Below are 24,370 nucleotides of genomic sequence, written 5' to 3'. Positions count from 1 at the left end.
TTATTACTTCCACTAACAAAGGGATATATTGAAGTCTACTGATAATTCAAGAATAAGCCTGCCTTTGACGCTTGCTAGCTGAGTGACAATGGGTAAGTCTCTTCATCACTCTGAGTATCATTTTTCTCATCTGCAAAATGAAGATAAGAATATCAAGAATATCTGCCCCTACTTTATAAAGATGTTACAAAGCTCAAATGAGTTAATGTATGTAAAGGGCTTTGGAAATTTTAAAGCATTTTATAACCAGCAAAGTTAAGCATAAGCCTGAAATGGAAAAAAAATGGACCTTTTAGCCATGTTCTGTTCACTGCCAGACTTAGTTGCCCTATCCTCAAGAGATCTCCAAATTTATTAAACCTACCTGAGTCCCAGACCTTCCCAGAAAAAGGGTAACCTGAGGAAGTGATTAAGATAAAAATCCAATTATTTTTCTTGCTGTCCAGGTGTGACATGGCAAGAGAGCACCATCTGAGTTGAGTGTCCACTCTCACCCAAAGGGGTTGGCAGTTTGAGTTTCCTTCTGTGGATGCAGAAAAAATGACTAAGTTGTTCAGAACTAGGCCATTTGGAAAGGGCAGCTTAGGGAAAGGGGGATGCTATTGGGGACGACTGAGGGTGGCAGGTTAATGTTTGAACTCCAGAAAATTCACAGGAAGTCCAACTGTGGAGCTGTCGCTGAGTCCAGGCACACTTATCACAAATAAAAAATTAACTCTTTTTCTATTCTAGGTTGTTTAGTTTTGCCCAAGGCCTTTCTGATTTGTTTGGTTTTTTTGTATGTGTGTGAACTTCTCAGGGTCACCCTAATAATTACTTGGCCGGCTGTGCTGGGCAATTTATAACTGTGCCCTGCAGCACACACAGGACCCCATCTCTTTTCTTCTACCCTCTTCCGTGCAGGGGGTCATAATTCAACTCAATTCAGGTCAACAGACACCTTTTATGTGCATAGTAATGCACTGTCCTCGGTGTGGGGAACCCCAAAATAGAAGACAACATAGTTCCTGCCTTCAAGAATCTTACAGTAGCTAACACTGGTATCAACAAAAGCAGCTAGGTGGCCCAGAAGTCAGGCAAACCTGCCTCAGACTCTCATTAGCTGCTTCATGTTGGGCAACTCACTTAAACTTGCTCAGCCTCAGTTTCCACATCTCTAAAATGAGAATAATAATCCCAAGCTGTTGTTCGCATCAAATGAGATAACATATTTAAATCAAACCTTAAAGCGTTATATAAGAGCTAGCTATTTATACTACATAATTATAATTATATTAATATTATTAGAGATTGCACACATTGACTCATTTGTGTCCCCCAGTTGCCTTGTGAAGAAGATACAATATAGGGACTATTATCTTTATTTTACAAATGAGGGAACTAAGGCTGAAGGATGTTAAGACTTTTGTTCCTGGTCGCGTACTAAGTGTTGCTAAAGGATGGAGATAAGATTTGAATCCATGCCTCTCCTGGTCCCAAGTCTTACACTGTTATCCTTGCATCTAACAAGAGAGATGGGAAGTATACAAAAAATACAAGTTAGAGTATAATCAGTACACTGAAGAGGTCTAAACGGAATGGTGTATAGCATCGGAGCTGGGCTTTGAAAGAAGGGAAGGATTTCAACAAGTTCAAGGTTAATGGTTAGTTGTAAAGATTAAGTGGTTTCAAGCACGAAGGGATTATCAAGAATAAACACATGGAATCAGGAGATTTTGTGTTTGTCCTTCGCTTTTGAAGAAGACCATGACATCAGAGAAATGATGACATGACTTGCACTTGACTTTGTTTTGAGTGAGGGAGGGCTGTGCAGGTCATCAGCCTCACTTTTTCCTCCTGAGCCATCTGGGTCCAGTGACCAGATATTCATCAGGATGACTGGAGATGGCCCAGGATGCAGTGAGAGACCTTGCCCTTTTTAGGCTGGCCTTTTCAGGTACTCACTTAAAGGGAAGTAATCAGGATCAGGAGAAGACAGGATGGGAATGGAGAATGGAAAAATAATACCTTTTTGACAAGAAAGTAAAGTCTATAAAAGGCCATAGAATGAGATGAAGAACAGGTAAGTTGGAGGCAGACTATGGAAGGCCTTCAATGTCAGATTAATGTTATGGTAGGCAATAGGGAGTCAGTCATCAAAGGTTTTTGATAACATGTGCAATGGAAGGTGACTCCAGTATTTGTTGAATGGATGAGATAGAATGGAATCAGGGAGGCCAATCAGGAAGCTAAGATATTAATCCAAATCAGGAAGTCAACTAGCATTTCTTAGGCACTTACTGTGTGCCAGGAATTGTGCTAAGTTCTGAGGGTACAAAGAAAGGCAAAAAAGAAAGAAAATTTCTGCCCTGAAGGAGCTCACAGTTTAATGGAAGAGACATATACATAATAAATTGGAGGTAATCTCAGAAAAAAAGTATTAGTATTATGAGGGACCAAGAGAGGCTTCTTGAAGAAGGTGGGGGTTTTAATTGGGACTTGAAGAAAAATGAGAGAGAGCTTTCCAGGCATGGAGGACAGTCAAAGAAAAAGCCTACAGTAGCTCAGGCAATGGAGCATTTTGTTAGAAGAAAAGCAAGGAGGCCAATGTCAGTGGATTGAATAGTGGGTAGAGGTGAGTAAACTACAAGACTGGAAAGGTAGGGAGAGGCATGATTATGAAGGCCTTTCAGTGCCAAAGAGGACATTTTTATATTTGATTCTGAAGAATAATAGGGAGCCACTGGAATTTACTGAATGGGGAGGGAAGGGAAGGTATGATATATCAGACTTGCATTTCAGGAAGATTAAAATGAGAAATAATGGGTGAGTGACTGAAGAGGGAGTAGAGAGGAGATGGTACAGTGGTAGAAATGGGTATAAGTTAGTAAATTATTGGATATAGGAAGTGAAAGAGAGAAAGGTTTTTTGAAAGTACATGCGGTAAGGGTTACTGGGAAAATGAATAAAAACAGGAAGTTAGGAGGGAGCAGATTTCTTAGGGGAAAAGTAATTATTCTAGTTTCATAATCTAGAATTACATATATATGCATATGTATTTCCATATAGACTTCTTTTTAAAATTTTATTTATTTTTAATTTATGAAATAAAACAAGCGTTTCTCTGACGTAATAGAATTTTTTTTAAAAAATGATTGCATATGAAACTTCAAATTATGTACAACTCACTATTCTTTTTGAATATATAATGAAGTTATTATATAAATTTCTTTTTCCTTTTTTTCTTCCTTACCCTCACCCTAGAGATAGCTATTTTAAATTTTTTTCCATATATATCTATGCAGGTATGTGTATGTTTGGGCAAACATGCCCTCATAAGAGAGAGAGAGAGAGAGAGAGAGACAGAGAGAGAGAGAGAGAATTCAGGCCGGTGGAAATGTGGAACTGTGGTTCAGTTTGGCCGACAGGGCTACAAATGCAGATTTGGGAGTAGTCAATATAGAGGGTCATGGTAATGGGTAAGATCAATAGGGGAACTAGTATAAAGAACAAAGAGAAGAAAAAGCAGCCAAAGAATAAAGCCTTGGGAGATATCCCCATTTATGTGTGGGAGGCAGGGGAGAGTCAGTAAAGGAGACTGAAAGGGGGCAATCATCGGAAGGGTAAGAGGAGAATCAGCAAAGTCCAGTGTCACAAGAATGAAAGAGGGGAGCTTTAAGAAGAAATGACTGGGCAACAGTGTTCAATGCATCAGAAAGGTCAAGGAGGATGAAAACTGAAGAAAGTCCCAATAAGAGAGTGGTTGTTCATCTAACCCTATAGAGAGTGTGGTCTTGACCAAAGGCAGGCTGTAGAAGATGAGGAATGAGTAGATGGTGAGAAAACGGATGCAGTGACTCTAGAATACTTAAAAAAAAAAAATTTGGCAATGAAAGGGAAGAAAAATATTGGATGATGCCTTGAGAGGGTAAAAAAGTCAAAGAAAAACTTCTTCAAAAGGATGGAATACCTTTGTAGGTAAAGTGGAAGAAACTAGAAGAGAGACAAATTGAACAGGCAAGAAGAGAAAGGGATGATGAATGGGACAAGGAACAGGAAGGGATAGGATCAAAGGCATAGATGAATAAATTAGTTTTGGCCAGAAGGAGGGCCAGCCTTATCCTCTGAGACCTTGAGAAAGAGGAAAGAAAGGGAAGAGATATTTAGAGGGTTCAAAGTGTGGAGAGTGGAGTTAAGGGAGGTCATATCAGATGGCCTTCATCTTTTTTAAAAAGTGCAAGGATGAGAACACAGAGTAAGATAGTAGAGGTTACCTAGGCTTGGGGATTCACAGGACAGAATGCCTAAGGAAGAAAAAGGAAAGAATTCTGGAGATGCTAAAGTAGGTGCTCATTTGGTTCAAATTTTGGTAGGGAAGAATATAGAACCAGAACAGGGGTGATGGATAAACTAGGAAAATAGGGGATGATCAAAAGACTCAAGATCATAGTGAGAGAAAAGAGCAGGTTCTACAGGAAGGAGGGATTGGCAGAGGTAGGACAGGCAAACTACCTGCCTTTGGATTTCTCTTTGGAAGAGAATGTCTTCCCTTCCCTCTAATCCAGAGATGGCAGGACAGGACTCTCTCAGAGGTACAGCTAGAAACCGGTAAAATTGGGAATCTTTTCTTTTTTATTGCAGTCCTTTCAAACCTTTTCATCTCTTCTTAAGCCTCCCCTGGATCCCCCACACCTATCTTTTCAGTTGAGATACTCTCCTTCTATTTTAGAGGAGAAAAAAAACCAAGCAGGCAATTTGCTGTGAGTTCTCTCTTTTTCCCTCTTCCTCATCTCATATCACTCAGATACCTTCTGCCACTCTCTCCTCCTTCATCTTTGGCTCACACGAAGAGGTGACCTTCCTGCTTACCTTTACCTGTACAAGCTATCCCCTTCTATCCCTTCTGCCATCATTCTATCACTTCAGTTTCTTCCTGTCTATTGCCTACAAACATGCCCATAGCTCCCCTGTCCTCAAAACAACCTTAATTTGATCTTTCCATCCTCCTTCCCTTTATATCTCTTCCTCCTTTTGTGGCTGAACTCCTCGAGAAGGCAGACTACAAGAGTTGCCCTCCCTTCCTCTCCTCTCACTTTTTTAGCCCTCTAAAATCCTGCTTCTATTATCTTTCCATGGAAATTGCCCTCTCCAAAGTTACCAATAATATCCTAATTGCTAAGTCCAATGGTCTTTTCTCAGTCCTTGTTCTTCTTGACCTACTTGCAGCCTTTGCCACCATGGATCATCCTTTTCTTGATAGTGGCTTCTCTCCAGGTTTTTGGGACACCACTGTCTCTGAGGCTCTCCCCCTACCTATCTGACCAGTCCTCAGCCTCCTTTGCCAGATCCTCATCTAGGTCATCATGCCCACAAGGTTTCCCACAGGGTCTGTCTTGGGCCCTCTTCTCTTCTTCCTTTATACTACTTCTCGAATGGATTTAATTACTATCTCTATGTTGATGATTCTCAAATCTACTTATTGTGCCCTAACCTTTCTGCTGACCTCCGGTCTTATGTCTCCAACTTCCTTTCAGATATCCCTAAATGGATATCTAGTAGACATCTTAAACTCAACATGTTTAGAACAGAACTCCCCTAAACACTCCCCTGCTTCCAACTTCCCTATTACTGTTGAGGGGAGGAAGCTGAGACTTGATGAGATTAAGTGACTTGACCTAGTTTAGGTTACTGATAAGCAACTGAGTCTGTACTTGAACTTTTGTCTTCCTCACCTTGTTAGCCCTAATGGATAAGGCTGATGGACCTTGCTGGGCAGGACCTAGAGGAAGGATGAGCCTAAGTAGCCCCACTCCCCCTAGAGAATCTACCTCTTGTGCCCAGGGTGGTTCCTGGGTATATGACCTGAAAGGTCAGGTAAAGGTATTTGACTGATTGGTGGCAAAGGAGGCAGGTAAACAGGTTGCTGTGAACCAAAGGGAGGACCACAAGATCATAGATGTGGAGCTTGCACGGAGCTTAGAAGCCATCTAGTACAATTCTTTTTATAGATGAGAAAACAAGCCCAAGAGGCTGAGGCTTGTTCAAGATCACACAGGTTTCCAGTAAGAGAACCAGAATTTAATCCCATATCCTCTAACTCTAGACCCAGAACCCTGAGTCCCTCTGCGAGTTGTAGGAAAGTCTTGCTAGCTGCAACAGCACCCTGGAGGTGGAGCGGGGAGCAGCACTCCCACCTCCAGAGTGGAGGGAAAGGCAATGTTGTTCTAGAAGTTTTGTTTCTTTTGTTTTTGGTGGCCCGGCTCACTATTGCTCCAAGCAGGGAAGGAAAGAGTTAATGCTTACAAAGAGCTGGATGGCTGATAAGCAAGGTGGGAGTTGGGGGGGAGGGGGGGACGGTGTGCAGCCTAGGCAAACTGGAACCTTTCCCTCTGGGAAAGATAAGGAATAAGATGGAAAGATAAGGCAGGCCCTGGGCACCCTGCTAGAGATTGGGGTGGGAAGTGATTTATCATGTTGGCATAACCTCCCAGGACAGCTCATGCTTCACCCTTTCCTGCTCCAGATGTCACTTAGGCTTGATATATTTCTCCACAAATATTCCAGGTTCGGCACCCACTGATTCCTGATTTCATTTTATAAATAACTAGGATGACGAAAGTTGAAAATGGCATAAAATTGGATAATAGGACAGACTATGGCCCTTCTCCTTCCTGTCATCACTCCTCAAATTCAGCAAATTCAATTCAATTCAATCTAATTAGCAGTGATTAAGCACCTAGTATGACTAGTGCTTGGGGTGAAAAGATTTTTTTTTTTAATTAAATTTTTAATTTTGGGTTACAAATTTTCTCCCCTTTTTTCCCCCTCCCCCCCCCCCAGACCCAAGTTTTCTAATTGCCCCTGTGACCTATCTGCTCTCTCCTCTATCCTCCCTCCCTGCCCTTGTCTCCGTCTTCTCTTTTGTCCTGTAGGGCCAGATAGCTCTCTCTACCCCCCAACCTGTATTTCTTATTTCCTAGTGGTAAGAACATTACATTTGGTCCTAACACTTTGAGTTCCAACTTCTTTAGCTCCCTCCCTCTCTACCCCTTCCCCTTAGAAGACAGGCAGTTCAATATAGGCCATATCTGTTTAGTTTTGCAAATGATTTCCATACTAGTTGTGTTGTATAAGACTAACTATATTTCCCTCCATCCTGTCCTGTCCCCCATTACTTCTATTTTCTTATGGTCCTTTCCCTCCCCGTGAGTGTCGACCTCGAATTGCATTCTCCTCCCCATGCCCTCCCCTCTATCCTCCCCCCCTTCCTGCTTGTGCCCCTGTCCCCCACTCTCCTGTATTATGAGATAGGTTTTCCTATCAGAATGAGTGTGCATTATATTCTTTCCTTTAGTGGAATGTGATGAGAGTAGATCTCATGTTTTTCTCTTGCCTCCCCTCTTTATCCCACTACTAATAAGTCATTTGCTTGCCTTTTTTATGAGAGATAATTTGCCCCATATAACTTCTCCCTTTCTCCTCCCAATATTTCTCTCTCACTGCTTGATTTCATTTTTTTTTTTTTTAGTATATGATCCCATCCTCTTCAATTCACTCTGTGCACTCTGTCTCTATGTATGTGTACGTGTGTGCATGTGTGTGTGTGTATACTCCCACCCAGTGCTCAGATACTGAAATGTTTCAAGAGTTATAAATATTGTCTTTCCATGTAGGAATGTAAACAGTTCAACTTTAGTAAGTCCCTTATGATTTCTCTCTGCTGTTCGCCTTCCTATGGTTCTCTTCATTCTTGTGTTAGAAAGTCAAATTTTCTTTCCAGCTCTGGTCTTTTCATCAGGAAAATTTGAAAGTCTTCTATTTCATTGAAGGACCATTTTTTCTCCTGAAGTATTATACTCAGTTTTGCTGGGTAGGTGATTCTTGGCTTCAGTCCTAGTTCCTTTGACCTCCGGAATATCCTATTCCATTCCCTTCTATCCCTCAATGTAGAAGGTGCCAGATCCTGTACTATCCTGATTGTATTTCCACAATACTTGAATTGTTTCTTTCTAGCTGCTTGCAATATCTTCTCCTTCACCTGGGAACTCTGGAATTTGGCCACAATGCTCCTAGGAGTTTCTCTTTTTGGACCTCTTTCATGCGGTGTTCTGCGGATTCCTTGAATATTTATTTTGCCTTCTGGTTCTAGAATCTCAGGGAAGTTTTCCTTGATAATTTCGTGGAGGATGATGTCTAGGCTCTTCTTTTGATCATGGTTTTCAGGTAGACCCAGAATTTTTACATTGTCTCTCCTGATTCTATTTTCCAGGTCAGTTGCTTTTCCAATAAGATATTTCACATTATCTTCCATTTTTCAAATCTGCGCGGTATGTTCTGAGATATCTGTCTTTCTCAAAAAGTCCAAAGCTTCCATCTGTACCATTCCAGATTTGAGAGATCTATTTTCTTCAGTAAGCTTTTGAATCTCCTTTTCCATTTGGTTAATTCTGCTTTTGAAAGCATTCTTCTCCTCATTGGCCCCTTGCACCTCCCTTGCCAGCTGAGTTAGGCTAGTTCTCAAGGTGCCAATTTCTTCAAGATTTTTTTGGTTCTTCTTTAGCAGGGAGCTGATCTGTTTTTCATGCTTCTCCCTTATCCCTCTCATTTCCCTTCCCAGTCTTTCCTCCACCTCTCTAACTTGATTTTCAAAATTCCTCTTGAGCTCTTCCATGGCCCGAGCCCATTGGGTGGGCTGGGGCACAGAGTCCTCGATTTCTGTGTCTTTGCCTGATGGCAAGCCCTGTTCCTCCCCATCAGAAAGGAAGGAAGTGTTTTTTCTCCGATAAAGTACCCTTCAATAGTTTTATTTCTTTTCCCTTTTCTTGGCATTGTCTCCCCCTAGTGGCCTGACCTCTGAATGTTCTCCTCACACCCACCTCGCCTCCTGGTCCTCCCAGCCAGCGTTTGGGGACTGAGATTCAAATGCTGCTTCCCGCCTTAGGGTTTTTGGCGGGGGCAGGGCTGTTATTCAGTGTGAGAATTAAGTTCAGGCGCTGAGGTCAGGGGCAGGGTCACCTCTCTGGCTCAATTCCCTCAGGGGGTTTATACACAGACCTTCCACAATGGATCCAGGCTCCCGCTCGTTTGGGGAGCCCCCTTCCGCAGCCGCCTCTCAGCCCCCACCTCCCGGGGCGGGGGGGGGGGGGGGGGGCCTGAGCTATGGGGGCACCACGCTCCCCTCTCAACCCGCCAAAGAGACTCTCTCACCTACCCCCCTCAGTCACCTGTTGGTGGGGGGCCGTGCAGCTGCTGAAGATCCCGCCTCCGGAGCCCTTTGTCTCTGGGAGCTGCGGCCGCTGTCGCCGCCGCAGGTCCGGGCTGGGCACCGTGTCTGCAGCGCAACGGACCTTTTGCGAGAGGTTTGCAGGTCCCTCTGTGGGTGGGGGGACCCACGTGGCCGCTGGATCTCTTTCCCACGGTGTCGCTGCCGTGGCAGGGCTGCTCTCCTCTTCCCGCCCCGGCGCGAAGGACCCCCCGTGAGAGGTTTGCAGGTCTCTCCGGAACAGAAATCTCCCTCGCTCCAATATTCTGTGGTCTCTGGGTGCAGAACTTGCCCTTGGTTAGTCCCCTCTGCCGTTCTGTTGTTTGTGGGTTCGGAGCTATGTGTATGTGTGTCTTTCTACTTTGCCATCTTGGCTCCGCCCCCTGAAAAGATTAATAATGATGATGATAATAATAATAAATGGATTTATATAGAGCTTTAAGACTTGCCAAATGATTCTCCTATGTTACTTCATTTAATTCACGTGACAAACTGAAATGTTCTCTGCCCTCAAGGAGGGCATATCCTATTTTATGGGAAGTGGAGGGGTGGAGGATATCATAGATGAGTAAATACAAAAAATATACAAATTGTTGTTCTGGAAGAGGACCAATGACATCCGGACATGCCTTTGAACTGGATTTAAGTGAGGCAGGGCTTTGAACAGTCTTCAGCCTCACTCTCTCCTCCAGTCATCAAAGTCCAGTGGCAGTACATAGATAGGTCAAGGCAACTGGTTTTGACTGGCGGTGGATGGTCTTTCTAAATTAAGGTCTTTCCCAGACCTCAGTTTCTCTTAGGCAATGCCTATTATCTCAAGAAAGAATCATGGGCTCATAGATTTTGAGGTAGAAGGGATCTTGGAGGTCAACTATCCCATCTTTTTTATTTTTTTCATGAGATCAGTGAGGACCAAAGAGGTTGACTAAGGTCACGCAGGCAGGACGTTTAGGAATCAGGATATGAATTCAGGCTTTGACTCCAAAACTGGCACCCAGCTGAGGATTTTAGGAAAGGTTTCATTGAGGATGTGGTATCTGAACTGAAGCTATAAAAAAGCTAGGGATTCTAAGGAGCAGAGGTGAGGAGGGAATGCATTTCATGCATGGGAGACACCTATGCAAAAGCATGGAGATGGGAGATGTGATATCTTATAGAGGAAACAGTGAGTAGATTTTTAGCGGCAGCGAGGTGGTACAATGGATAGAATACTTTCTTTGGAGTCAGGAAGACGAATTCAAATTCAGCTTCAGATACTTCCTAGCTGTGTGACCCTTGGAAAGTCTGCCTCAGTTTCTTCAACTGTGAAATGGAGATAATAGTAGCCCCTATCTCCCAGATTTGTTATGCTGATCAAATGAGATAGTATCTGTAAAATGCCTAACACAAAGTAGGCACTTAATAAATGCTTATTTCCTTCCTTCCTGGGTCATTTTGACTAAGGAGAATAATGTGAATGAAATTTGGGAAGGGAGATAGGTGCTAGATTGTGAAGAGTTTTAAATGCCAAGCAGGAATTTATATTTTATCCTAAAACATAGTGATTTTCTTGAGCAGGGGAATGGTATTTTATCAGACTTGTGATTAGGAACATCATTTTAGTAGCTGAGTAGAATGTGGACTGCAAATAGGTGAGAATGGAGAGAGAGAGAGAGAGACAGAGAGAGACGGAGAGAGAGACAGAGACAGAGAGAGACAGAGAGAAGGGGGGAGAGAGAGAGAGAGACCAATACAGAGGCTGCTTCGTTAGGCAAGAAGTGATGAAGGCCTGAAATAGAGTGGTCCCTGTATGAATGTAGAGAAGGGACAGATTTGAGATATGTTTTGGAGGTAAAAATCAACAAGACTTAAATGACTGAATGGGAATTCTGTGTGTGTAAGAGAATTGTGAATCTAAATAACTGGAAGGATGATGGTACCACTAACAGAATTAGGAAAGGTAGGAGGTAAGGGTTAAGGGGAAAATATTTATTCTATTTTGGACATTGTGACATATGAAAAAGTTCGAGAAACATAGTTTTTGTTTATTTTATAATCAATTTTATTAGTTGTGGCTAGCAGATAATTAATAAAATGATGGTCATTTGGCTTCGTCTTGTAAACCAAAGAATCTCCCCTTCCATCCAGAATATTGAATGAGTGGATAGATTTGAACAAGGGGGTGGAGTGGAAATCAACTCTCATTGGTTAACAATCAGTGAAGGTGTAGATATATTAATGAAGACGTGGCCAAAAAATCTTTAGGTCCTCCTGATGAACAGTGACCCAATCATGAGACAGCCACCTCCAGTAATCTAAACACAAGAATCCATCTTTACCCAGGCTATGCTGGCTGGTTTTCCTCTTCATAAGTTGAGTCACCCTAAATTCTAATGGAAGGCTGCAAGGAAGGCTTATTTCCTAAGGGCAAAATTTCACTTAGACTGGATTCTGTTTGTAAGGTTTTTTCATTAGGTGGGGTCCCACTCAAGATCAAAAAGCATGTACCTCAGAGATTTGGGCAATCTCATCTATCAGCAATGTTCTTCAGAGACAGGCTGAGTAAGAACTGATTTCTGAATGAGGAAAGAGAAAGGGAAAACCTTAATCTCAGTTAATAATTGGTTATTAATAGAAGAGATAAATAATCATTTCTCTCAACATGTTGAGCTTGAGATACCAACTGAACATCCAAATGGATATATGTCCTACAGGACTGGAGTTTAGCATAGAAATAGAACTGGATATGTAGATTTGGGAATCATCTGATTAGGGAATTTGGGAAGCAATTGACAGTTGAACTCATGGGAGCTGCTTATTAGGTATATATTGGATGAGAAGATGAGCCATGACTGGGGGGGTGAGGTAGTACATGGATGATGATCTGGGATGGATACTGAGAAGGTTTTATCAGATAAGCAGAAGGATAGTCAGGAGAGAGCAGCATCACCAAAGCTAAAGAAATAGAGTGTTCAGGAGGAGGTTAATAGTTTCAGAAGCAACCAGGAAGTCAAGAAGAATGGTGACCAAGAAAATCCCATCCATCTCAAGTTTGCTCCCACACTGTCTCCTACAATGCTTGACTCACTCTCTCATTGCTTTAGGAGTGGCCATTCAAGCCTGGCAAGATGCAACTGGGAGTCTACTCGCCCAGTAGCTCTCTCTGTCCTCCTTATTTATTTTCCCTACTTCCTAGAAACTCTCACATCTGGTATCTTGCCCTTTCATGGCCAAATTTTCTGTGCCTTCAAAGAGATCAATTGTGTTCATGAGATAAAAAGAGAAGTGTCACCCAAACCCAGCCTTTTCCCATATAAGTAAACTTTGTTAAGACTTTCACGTGAATTTCTGGAAACAATGCTCCTGCCTTTGTTGTTTGACCTTTATCTGACAAGGAACTCTCGAAGGTCAGTGATTATTGCTTCCCCATTAAAGATGGTGCAATGGATAGAGTGCTGGTCCTGGAGTCAGGAAGACCTGAGTTCAAACCTAACTGCAGACACTTAGTAGCTGTGTGACCTTGGGCAAATCACTTAACCCCGTTTGCCTCAGTTTCCTCATCTATAAAATGAGTTGCAGAAGGAAATGCAAACCACTCCAGTATCTTTGCCAAGAAACCCCCAAATAGGATCGTGAAGAGTCAAATTCTACTGAAACAAATGAACACCAGCAATAGTTTAGAGAAAAACGCCTTCCTATCTTGTCTCTGGTAAAGTTCTGCCTCCAAGATGTGTTGTTGTCTGCTTAGCTAAATTCCTTTTCTTCTCTTCCTACCCCCTTCCCACCCTGCCCCCCCCCCCCCCCATTCCCAATCAGAGGCAGGTCAAGATCTCACTATCACCAGGGCAGGAGTTTCTACCTGCAGTCTGTGAAGTTAAATAATAACAATAATAATATGCACATGTAAATGTATTATAATTATTAATATATTCTATTTGCTGCCTCTTGTTGTTCAGCTGAATTTCAGAAAACCCCACTTGGGGTTTTCTTGGCAAAGATACTGGAGTGGTTTGTCATATCCTTTTCCAGTTCATTTTATAGAGGAAGAGACTGAGGCAAACAGGGTTAAGTGATTTGCCCAAGGTCACCAGCTAGTAAGTGTCTGAAGCCAGATTTGGACTCAAAAAGATGAGTTTTTCTGATTCCAGGACTGGCACTTTACCCTCTACCACCTGCTGCCAAATGGGGATTTGCTGCCTATATATCAACATAATTGATTCTCTTTGTCATCCTGTATATATTTTATTTTATGCACTTAAAAATAATCTCAGAAGGGGTTTATTGCTTCAGCAGACTAACAAAGAAGTTCATGAAATAAAGAAGGTTAAGAACCCCTAGTCTAGGAAGAAGAAGAAATTATAGGAAGGAGAGTCTGGCTGGCAACCTCTCTAGAGCAGTCACAGATTCATCAGTGGGCTGGGGGACAGGGAGAAGGGAAGAGAGAGAATGCAGAATCTGATATCAGTTTACTGTTTGTGGCATATCCAATGCCAGTATGAGAAGCATAGACACATTCTCTCAGACCAATCAAGTCAGTGGGCTGATGGGGTGAAGCTGTGCTGAGAGTTCATGGGTTGACTTAGTAGTGGGGCCACGGTCATGTCTTTCCTAATTGAAAGAGGATTGATAATGAAGTGATGTAATGTGATATAATGAGGTGATAAAGCTAATACTAATGAAGCTTCCTCCTACCCTCCAGCCTCCAGGCCTCAGGCTAGTCCCACCAAATGAATTAGGTGAACAACATTGTGATGTAGATTAAAAAACCCAGAGTCGGGAACTGGAAAGAAGGCAGAATTTAGTCAAAGATCCTGGGTTTGAATCCTGACTGTCATCACTATTTGTGTGGTCTTTAGCAATCACTTTATTTCTCAGGGCCTCTGTTCCCTTATCTGTAAAAATACAGATGGGCTAATGATAGTGCTGACCAAAAAAGAAAAATGCACAAAAGAGCATCATTGAAGCATTTAAACATGAGCCGGAGAGAACGAGGTTCCAAGGAAACAAATAGGACAACTCTGAAAAGAGAGGGTTGAATTTGTTAGGTACTTTAAAAATGCATGTAATAGAAACATGCAGTTATGTATATAACATATTTCTGTTTTATGTGTATAATGTATATAAATGTTCATGTTTGTCAAGGTCAAAATAAATTTTTTTTAATCAACATGAAGGAGTTGGATTAGATTCTTCTAAAGTCTAAATCTATGATCCCAAGGCCCATCTTTTCAATCCTTCCATCAAACAGCAAAATATAACTCCTTTGACATATCATTAGTACTTGGAATTCCACCAGTAAATAAATATTCATTTTTTTGAGTCTTGAAGGTTTTTTATTCTTCTAGAATAACCCTTTAAAGTGAAAACGCCCTGAGAGATATTTGGGTTTTCAAAGGAAATGCTTCAGCAGGTCTTTGCAAGTTAAAAGGTGTGCAGTGTGGCCGAAGTGAGGACCAGCCTAGCCTCTGAATTTGAAGAGGTTTTTTGACAGCAGGTTGACTACTATGTGGTGTCTTTTTAGCTGTAACTCAGTAAGATGGGGAGATGCTGCCACCTGCAGGTAGAATGAGGACCCACAGGGACTCAGGGAACCCACACAGAAGGATCCCAGATAGAAATATTGAAGTAAAAAGGGGAGAGTGGGGGAAATGTTGTTTTTACTGGTTAAGACCTATAGGATTAGTTTAAGTACCTCAAAGTTAGAGAGTAACAAAAGGAGAGAGAAGGATCTAAGAGGAGGGAAGAGGGTATTAAAGACAACTTTCCCTGGAAACCTATTTGTCATTGTTCAGTTGTTATCTAAATTTTCATGACCCCATTGGGGTTTTCTTTGCAAAGATATTGAAGTAGTTTGAGATTTCCTTCTCCACCTCAGGAAGGTGAGGCAAACAGGGCTAGGTGACTTGCCCAGGATCACACAGCTATTAAGTGTTTGAGGTCAGATTTGAACTCAGGAAGGTGAATCTTCCTGACTCTAAGCCTGGCACTCTATCACTGTACCACTTAGCTGCCCAAAGAAACCTATTAGATTAAGAGGATGTCAGAGTTGGAAGGAAGATGAAGTTATAAGTTCACTCTCCTCTTTTTCTTTTGTTATCAAATTGGTAATTTCATTGGAATAGGGAATTCCTCATGAAATCACCAAAGAAGATGGGTATTTTCTGGGTAACTCACTCTATCAGAGACTTACTTAGGCACTGAGAGGGTACTAATTTGCTCAGAATCAAAGAAACAGAAGAAAGAAAAGAAGGAAAGAAAGGAAGTTGAGAAAGAAAGGAAAGGAAAGAAAAAGGGAAAGGAAAGAAAAGGAAAAGAGCTTTTATTAAGCACTTACTATGTGTCAATCTCTGATGATACAAATAAAAAAGCAAAGGTAGTCCCTAGCTTACATTCTAATAGATGGAAACAACATGCATAGGGTGGCATGGCACACTTTGGTCCAGAATGTAACGGGGGTGATTGGTGCTATATTTGATTGTCATTCCGGAACTGGAACCACAGAAATGGATGGGAGAGACTGGTAGCAAAATTTCTGGCAAGTGCAGGTCCAAGATATGGGAATTGAGTCTACCCAATTGGGTCACCAATCAGGACAGCTTGACCCTAGGGTACAAATTCTGGAGAAGAAAGGGCCAAAACCTCCAGGGTATGATGTCTGGTCCTGGTGAGAAGGCATCTGGCATGGGCTATCAAGATAATGGTCGTGGAAAATGTCAGAGCCCAACCTTGAACCCAAGTCTTTTCCATTCCAAGGCCAGTTATCCTTCCATTATGCCAGTCTGCCTCTTTAACTCTTTTTATAGATTAAAAAAATTGAGGCCTGGAGAAGTCAAAGAACTTGCTCAAATTTATAAGAGCAGAGATTCTCTTTGACCCTTACACAACTTGAACAAAGACCATTTTAAGCAACCATGCTGTTGACATCCCAGAAAATGTTGACATCTTTCTTAAGAGTTGTTATTGTGAAAGACCCCAGAGGAATCCTCCAAAAGGGTTTCAGCCATATCACTATTGAGCTCAGTAGTTCTTGGAAAGAACGGGGGAAAAGGCTCTGGATGGACAAGTGGTAGGGAAATTGAAAAGAACCTGAGATCATCTGCATAATCTGTGGTCATGTCCAAAACATGATTAAAGGTGTTAACCCTGGGGTTTCCATTACAAGATGAGGTCTTATGCTCACTTCCCCATCAACGTTGTTATCCAAGAGAATGACTCACTTTTCAAAATCAGAAATTTCTTTGGGGAAAAATGTTTCTGAAGAGTGGGAATGAGACCAAATGTTGCTTATGTTATTTCACAAGCCCCAAAAGATGAGTTAATTCTTGAAGGAAATGGGCCACCACAGTAAAAACAAATACAAAAAAAAACCCAACAAGGCTATCAGAAAATTTTTGGATGGCATCTGTGTTTCTGGGAAAGGCACAGTGCAACATGCTGATGAATAAAGCTGGAAGATGCCAAAGTGTCCTAAGTAGTCAGCACTCATTCAGACATCAAAATAAAAACACATTTTATTTAAAAAAAAAAAAAGAGCATGGACTGTGTACATCCTTTTCAGTCTGAAAATGTTCATGGGACAGCTTTATCTGATCATTTAATTTCCACAAAATTTGTCAGTAGTTAGAACTAGAACCTAGGTCTCTTGACTCCCCAGTTCAGAGTCCTTTCTACTTACCCATTATTTCATATCATGAAAGGATACAACAGTGATTTTGTTGGAACCATGTGACTTCATGTGTTCAAGTCTGGATGATTCTGTGACTAATATACAGAGCATATCCATGATTATTTGTCTACAAAGTGTCCCTCTTCTGCTTCTCACCTCAACCTAGCAGTATGTCACTAATCTGGTTTAGAGCCTGGCCCAACGGCACAGCAGCTGGGCTACTGGAGGACATTGTCCCATAGTTGGATGGCCTCAGTCCCTGAACTCCAGCACTGTAATAATGTAGGTTGCACAGGGTCTTTGCATTTTCTCATGAACAGGAGTATTTGTTTCTTAGCTTTCTTTCAAGGCCCAGAAAAGTCTAAGAAACTCAGCCCAGAATCTATTCTAGGCTGAAATGTAAGCTGCATTATAAATAAAGCTTGTTACTGACACGCAAAAGCCCTATGTTTAGGGAAAGAGGAAATGGAAGTTGGTATTATCGTTCAGTGATCTCAGACATGGGAGTAATTCCATTCCTATCCAACAGTCTCCCTATTAAGGGGGACATCTCAAAGCAGAGATCTCCCATTGCAAGCAGTCTCTGCATAACCCCCTGAGCTAGCTGAGGAAACTGACTCACACTTTCATCTTGCCAGGGAGAAAATAACTTTAAGAGAGAATAGTTCAGACCGACAAGAGAGCTTTTCCCATCTTGCATCCTCTGTATGGATATATATAAATAATGACCACAGCACCCTATGGGGAGGTGGGGGAAGGGAGGGGGTGATTGGGGGGGTAGGGGAGCATGCCAAAGAAATAGAGGATATTATCTCAGCCCTTAAGGAATTCATAGGAAAGGAACATCAATATAGTAAAAGAAGAAGAATGAAGAGATCTTGACTTTTGTGCTAGCTCTGCTACTACCTCACTGTGTCATCTTGGGCAAGTCATGGAATCTTAAGACTCAATTAGCAATTCACTTAGTGGCCCAGTGGATAGCATTAGTGAGTAGAGCTAACGTTTCCTTGATCTGGACATTGTTTCTGTACCACAGTCTTTGGTCACATTTGCCTTTTCTTTTTCTCTAGCAATCACATCACACTGTTATCTCCCACAGGGCTTGTGCTTAAACTTCCAAAGTTATTTTCATATGAAATGCCATCATGCTGAATCCTTCTCATTCTGTAGGTTAGGAGGTCATTAACAGTCATTTGTTAAACGTTTATACCATGCTAGGTATTGGAAATATAAAGATGGAAAAACAACACAGCATATGCTGTCGAAGCCATCAGCCTAGTTGATACCCCCAGCTCTCTCCTGGATTGTTGCAATAGCTTCCTATTTGGTCTCCCTACATGTGTCTCTTCCCTCTCCAATCTACCCTCTATATAACTTTGCTGTGCAGTCATTTTTCAGTCATGTCTAACTCTTTGTGACCCCGTGGGGTTTTCTTGTCAAAGATACTGAAGTAGTTAGCCATTTTTTTCTCCAGTTCATTTTACAGATGAGGAAACTGAGTCAAACAGAATTAAATGACTTCAGTCTACCTTCCATATAACTGCCAGATTGATTCCATATAATTGCCAGATTCTAAAGCACAGATCTGACTGTCACTTCTGCTCGGGAAGCCTCAGTAAGTCCCTCTTATCTATAGAATAAAATACAGAGTCCTTTGTTTGACATTTAAAACCCTTCACAACCTGGATCCAGTCTGTTTTTTCAGTTTAATTCATATTATTCTCCCTTCTCCTCTTGTCCCAACAGACTTGACATTCCAGTTAAACTACCTACTTGTCTTTCCATCTCCTGTTTACTTGTCATTTTATGGCTGTGATTTTCCTTAAAAAATTTATTGACATCTTTTTGTTTTATCACTGCTCCAATCAATAAGCTACACTGGCTGCTTGTCATCTCCAGGATAAAATGCAAACCCCTCTGTCTGACATTCCTAATCTACCCCTCCTTCCTGGCTCTCCAGTCTTCTTACACCTCACCCTCCCTCACATCCTCTTCCTTCCAGCAGCACTCCATTGCTCAGCTCCAGGCATTATCACTGGCTTCCTCCTCATACCTAGAATGCTCTCCCTCTTCACTTCCACCTCCCTGGCTTCCTTCAAGGCCCAGTAAAAATCCTGCCTTCTTCAGGAATCCTTCCTCAGACCCTCTTAATTCCAGTGCCTTCCTTCTATGAAGTATTTTTTATTGATCCTCTATATAGCTTGTTTGCATGTAGTTATTTGCATGTTGTGGTCCCCCTTAGATTGTGAACTCCTTGAGGGCAGGAACTGTCTTATACCTTTCTTTGTATTCTCAAAATTTAGCAGAGAGACTGATTGGCTGACCTTTATTTCCCCTCTCAGAGAGCAACCCCCCATATTGAAGAATTTAAAAGGAGAAAAAAATTAGTTCAGCAAAGCCAACAAACACATGGAAGAAAAAGACTGATATTATATGTAGTATTCCATATCCATAGTCCCCCACCTTTGCAAAGAAGCAAGGGGAAATGTCTTCTTCTGTCTCCTCTTTGGGGCCAAGCTTGATCACTAGCATTTTGTATCCAACACCTTGTCTTTGAATAGGCTGTTCCACATGCCTAGAATGCTCATCCTCCTCACATCTCCCTCTTAGAATCCCTAGGTGCCTTCAAGGCTCAGCTCCCACGGCATCTCCTACATGAGGCCTTTCCTGACTTCCCCAGTTGTTGCTTTTTCCCACATATTTATTTATGCATCCCCTCAGTGGAATGTAAGGGACTATGTCATTTTTGCATTTCAAAAATAGAGATCCAGTCCTTTATCTCTAGCTGCCTGCTGAACAGTTCAACCTGGATAGTTCAATGACACTTCCATCTCTGCATTTCCAAAACCTCATCCATCTTCCTTCCAAAACCTGCTTCACTTCTTGACCCCCCAGTTTTCACTGCTCATACTGACATTCGTTGATCATCCACGCTTTGAAACCATGGAGTTAACAGAATGTCAAAGCTGGAAGGGACCTCAAAGGCTATCAAGTCCAACTCATACCTGAACAAACATCCCTTCTGCAAAATCTTGAAATCAGAATGCATTGCATTACATTATATCATGTTACATTGTATCTTTTGTTTTGTCATTTGTGTTTGAATTTTGTCTCTGCTGATCTCTTGCTGCTTTCTCTACCTTTGGAAAGAAAGTCACTTTTTTTCCTTTGGTCCTGGAAAATAAAGGAGCTAGACTCAATGATCTCTCGAGGTTGCCTCCTGCTTTAACATTGGGTAATTCTGAATCACAAATTCCCCCCCTATGTAGACTAAATTGTTAATATGTGACCATTAACAATTCACTTAACCATCTAGAGCCTCATCTGGAAACAGGGATAACAGTTAATTGTACTACATAGTTCAGTGGATTGTAAGGAAAGCACTCACAAACTTAAATGTTATCGAAATATATACAGAAATGTGAGCTTTTTAATTGCTGAAATGATAGAATGCATGTAAACCTTAAGATGTCTAACAACATTTTTGTTGGTGGTGGGTTTTGTTTTTTTTTAAGAAAGGGGAATCACAAAAACAGAACAAATTAGTGAAATGAACTCTCTGCTCCCTTTATGAAGCTAAGACTACCCCCCGTAATCTCCCCTACACCACAAAAGGAGATTTCCCAGGATATTCACTTGGTCACTCACAATCTCTTGCATGACCACGTCTGAGACAGATAATGCATGTTTTTGAGATGACTAGTTAAGGTCTTGGGGGACAGTTTATGATTATAGATCAGAGTTTTTTCTGTGTGGTACTAACTGCCATGTACAAGAATAGAAACTGTCTCCTTGGCCTTCCTGGCACCATGCTCTGTTCAAAGAGATAACTGGCACAGAAACAAAGGACCAGGGCAAACAGAGCATCAGGACTGAAAGGAGAAAGAATAGAGGAGTAAATAGACTTGGGTGGAAGTAATGAAGAAGTCCCACCTGGAGGAGAAACCCTCCCCCCAAATTCTTTGCTAAACGCACTCTTTACCCTTATCAAAAAGTGGCCTTCTAGGACCTTGCTCCTATACTCAACTTCTTTTTCTTTTTTAAAGTAAATTTGTATTCATGTCATTTGTTTTTATGTCACCTCCATTTTCCAATATAGACCTCCCCACCCCTTCTCAGAGTGACTACTCTGACTATAGACCTCCCTGGCTTCCTTTAAGTCTCATTGAAAATCCTACCTCTTATAGGAAGCCTTCCCTCAAACCCTCTTACTTCTAGCATCCTCCTTCTGTTAATTATTTCCTATTTATCATATGTATGTATATATATATATATATATGTACATATATACATATATTCGTAACTTGATTTGTATACATTTGTTTGAATATTGTTTTCCCCATTAGATTGTAAGCTCCTTGAGCTGGAACTGTCTTTTCCCTTTCTTTGAATCCCCTGCTCTTAGTCCAATGCCTGGCACATAGTAGGCATTTAATAAATATTTATTGAATTAAATCAAATAACATTCCTTATAAGGAAGGGTAAAAAGAGAGGGGGAAGAAAGTTCAGTTAAACCAGGTCTGCACAACCTTCTGCCCATCAAAGGATTTCAGGCAGCCTGCAAAAAAATGTAAAGGAAAACATCCTCTACATTTTTCGTGGGCCGCCCAAAATCCTGTTGCATGTCAGCAGGCTGTAAGTGGCCCGTGAGCTGCAGGTTGTGCAGTCCTCAGTTAAACTAACCAATACATCAGAATCATCTAATATGAAATGCAGTGCTCCACACCCATAGTCACTCACCTTGGCAAGAAGAGAGGGAGGAGTTTCCTCCTATCTCTTTCTTGAGGTCAAGCTTGGGTGTATCGCTTTGCTGTTTTTCTTTCCATTTAAATTGTTGTGGTCATTGTCCATATAATGTTTGCGAGTCCACTTACTTCACTTTGAATTAGTTCATATGCTTTTTCATTCTTTTCTTTACTCATCATATTTATAATTTCTTACAGCACAGTAATATTCTATTATATTAATACAGCACAATTTTTTCCATTCCCTAGATGATGGACATTTAGTTTATTTTCAATTCTTTGCCACCAAAATTAGAACAGCTAACGTTTACATAATGATTTAAGGTTGGCAAAATTTATACTAATTCCTTCACTCATTTGATCCTCACAAATCTGTGACATAGGTGCTATTATTATCCCCATTTTACAGGAGAGAAAACAGACTGAAGAGATTAAAGTACTTGTCCAGGATCACACATCTAGGAAGTGTCTGAAGGCAACATTTGAACTCAGATCATCTTTCATCCAAGTCCTCTGCTCTATCTCCTACTTTTGCTCATCTGCAGCCTTTCTTTTTGTTATTGACCGTCTTAGGGGCTATGCCTAATAAATGGAATCTCTAGTTCAAGAGTTATGAAGATTTTGCTCACTTTCTTTGAATTTTAAGATCTTAATTTTAAATTAAATTTAATTAATTCTTTGTTAATTAATTTAAAATTAAATTTTAATTTTAAAATTCCATGAATTTTATTCACATGCTTTCTCAGAATGATTGGACCAATCCACAGACACATCAACATTGCATTAGTGCGCCCATCTTTCCACAACTGACATTAACTGTTCCCATATTTTGTCACTTTTTCCAACTTGTTGGAAGTGGAGTGGTGACTCAGAGTTGTTTTGACTTGCATAATTTTTATTTTTATTGATCTGGAGCATTCTTCTGTATTGTTGTTAATAGTCTGCAAATTCTTTTGACAATTGTTCATAATAGTTGACCTTTGAGGAACGACTCTTGTTCTTGTATATCTCTTTTCATTATCGTTATATCCTGACTATCAGACTCTTGTCAGAGGTATTTTATACAAAGATTTTCCCTCATTCCCTCTCTTTCATGCATTCTTTAAATATTTTATTTACATATTTTTATATCCTCAATTTCTGAATATATCCTTCTGACTTCCCCTACCTGTTGAAACACTACTTGTAACAAAGGATAAAAAAAAGAGAGAAAAATATTTCATCAAAACTATACGCAGTATTCTACCATTATTCCTCATGTCTGCAAAGAAAGGAGGCAGATGCATTTTCTTAACTCTCCTCCAGGCTGATGCTTGGTCATTCTAATTTGACGCTGTTGTGGCAATTTTATAAATCACTTTCCTGGTTTTTCTTAGTTCATTTTGCATCCGTTCAATGTACATGCTTTGTTGTTCTTTTGTTTTCAGTCATGCCTGACTTTTTGTGACCACATTTGGGGACTTTCTTAGCAAAAATATTGGAGTGATTTACTATTTTCTTCTCCAGCTCATTTTGCAACTACAGAACTGAGGTCAACAGGGTTAAATGACTTGCTCATCCCACAGCTGCTAGGTGTCTGAGACCAGATTGGAACTCAGGTAGATAAGTCTTGTCGACTCTAGGCTGAGTTCTCTATCCACTGCACCACTTAGCCATCCCACAAATGTGCTTAGGATTCTTCAATTCTAAAAAATACTTCCTTTATCTTTTCATTCCATCCAGCATCCATTCCACCCCTCTCCTCCTATTCTCTACTAAACTTCTTGAAGAAGTTGTCTATATCCAAGTCCTCTATTTCCTCACTATCCACTTTTTCCTCAGCTCATTGTAATAATGCTCTTCAGTACTCTACTTCATTATTCTAAGGTAAGCAATGGTCTCCTAATTGCTAAATCCAATGAGATTTTCTAATTCTTAACTTCCTCAGCCTCTCTGCAGATGTTGACGTTTAACTACATCTAGTGAATATTCTCTCCTCCCTGGGCTTCAGAGACATAACACTTCTCTGGTTCCTTTTCTACTTCTAAGTCCTTTTTTGACTTCTTCATGTTCTTCCTGACCTTGACTCCTTTTTGTCTTGGCTATATACACTCAATTCTTTGACATTCTCATTCATTTCAACCACTTAACTCCCATTTTGCTGAAGATGACTCCCAAATTTATATCTTAAGTTTTGACTTCTTTTCTGAGCTCCTAATCTGTGTCTTCAGTGACTACAGGACATGGTGAATTTTCTGCCATCACTTGAAATGCAATATGTCCAAAACCCAAAATCTTTCCCGCTCTCTCCATTCTTACTTCTGACTCTAATATTTCTCTGTGTGGTACCACCAGTTACCTGGACTCTCATATTTAATATTCTTGAGATTTCAAAAATTCTTTCTTCCCCCTCACCTTGCATATGTAGTCAGTTGCCACAGGATTATAGGACTAAATCTGAAGGGGAGCTCAGTGGCTGTGTAGTCCAGGCCCTTAATTTTACAGATGAGGAAACTGAGGTCCAGTGAAGCTAAGTGATTTGCCTAAGGTAACATATCTAGTAAGCATCAGAAGTGGGATTTGAACTCAGGTCTTCAGAGCTAAGGCTTTTCCCACTATACCAAGCTATTAATTTCTCTTCTTTGTATCTCTCACATCTCCTTTTCTATATTTTCATTGCCACCATTCCAGTAGAGGCCTTTATTACCACATAGAAGAATCATAGCAGTAGCCTTTGTGTAGTTTTTCTCAACTCTGCCC

The 24,370-nt window shown here is 41.0% G+C and overlaps 1 protein-coding gene across 2 annotated transcripts in view; it reads left to right on the top strand.

The window, feature by feature from the left end:
* The window catches only part of SCTR (secretin receptor), an 80,821-nt gene that overhangs the window by 14,560 nt on the left and 41,891 nt on the right, over nt 1-24,370 (top strand). The gene's annotated exons all lie outside the window — the stretch shown is intronic.

This window comes from Notamacropus eugenii, chromosome 5 (assembly GCF_028372415.1).
Source record: "Notamacropus eugenii isolate mMacEug1 chromosome 5, mMacEug1.pri_v2, whole genome shotgun sequence".
Lineage (NCBI taxonomy): Eukaryota > Metazoa > Chordata > Mammalia > Diprotodontia > Macropodidae > Notamacropus > Notamacropus eugenii.
Note: the sequence above shows the minus strand (reverse complement) of the source record. Positions and strands in the feature narration are given on the sequence as shown.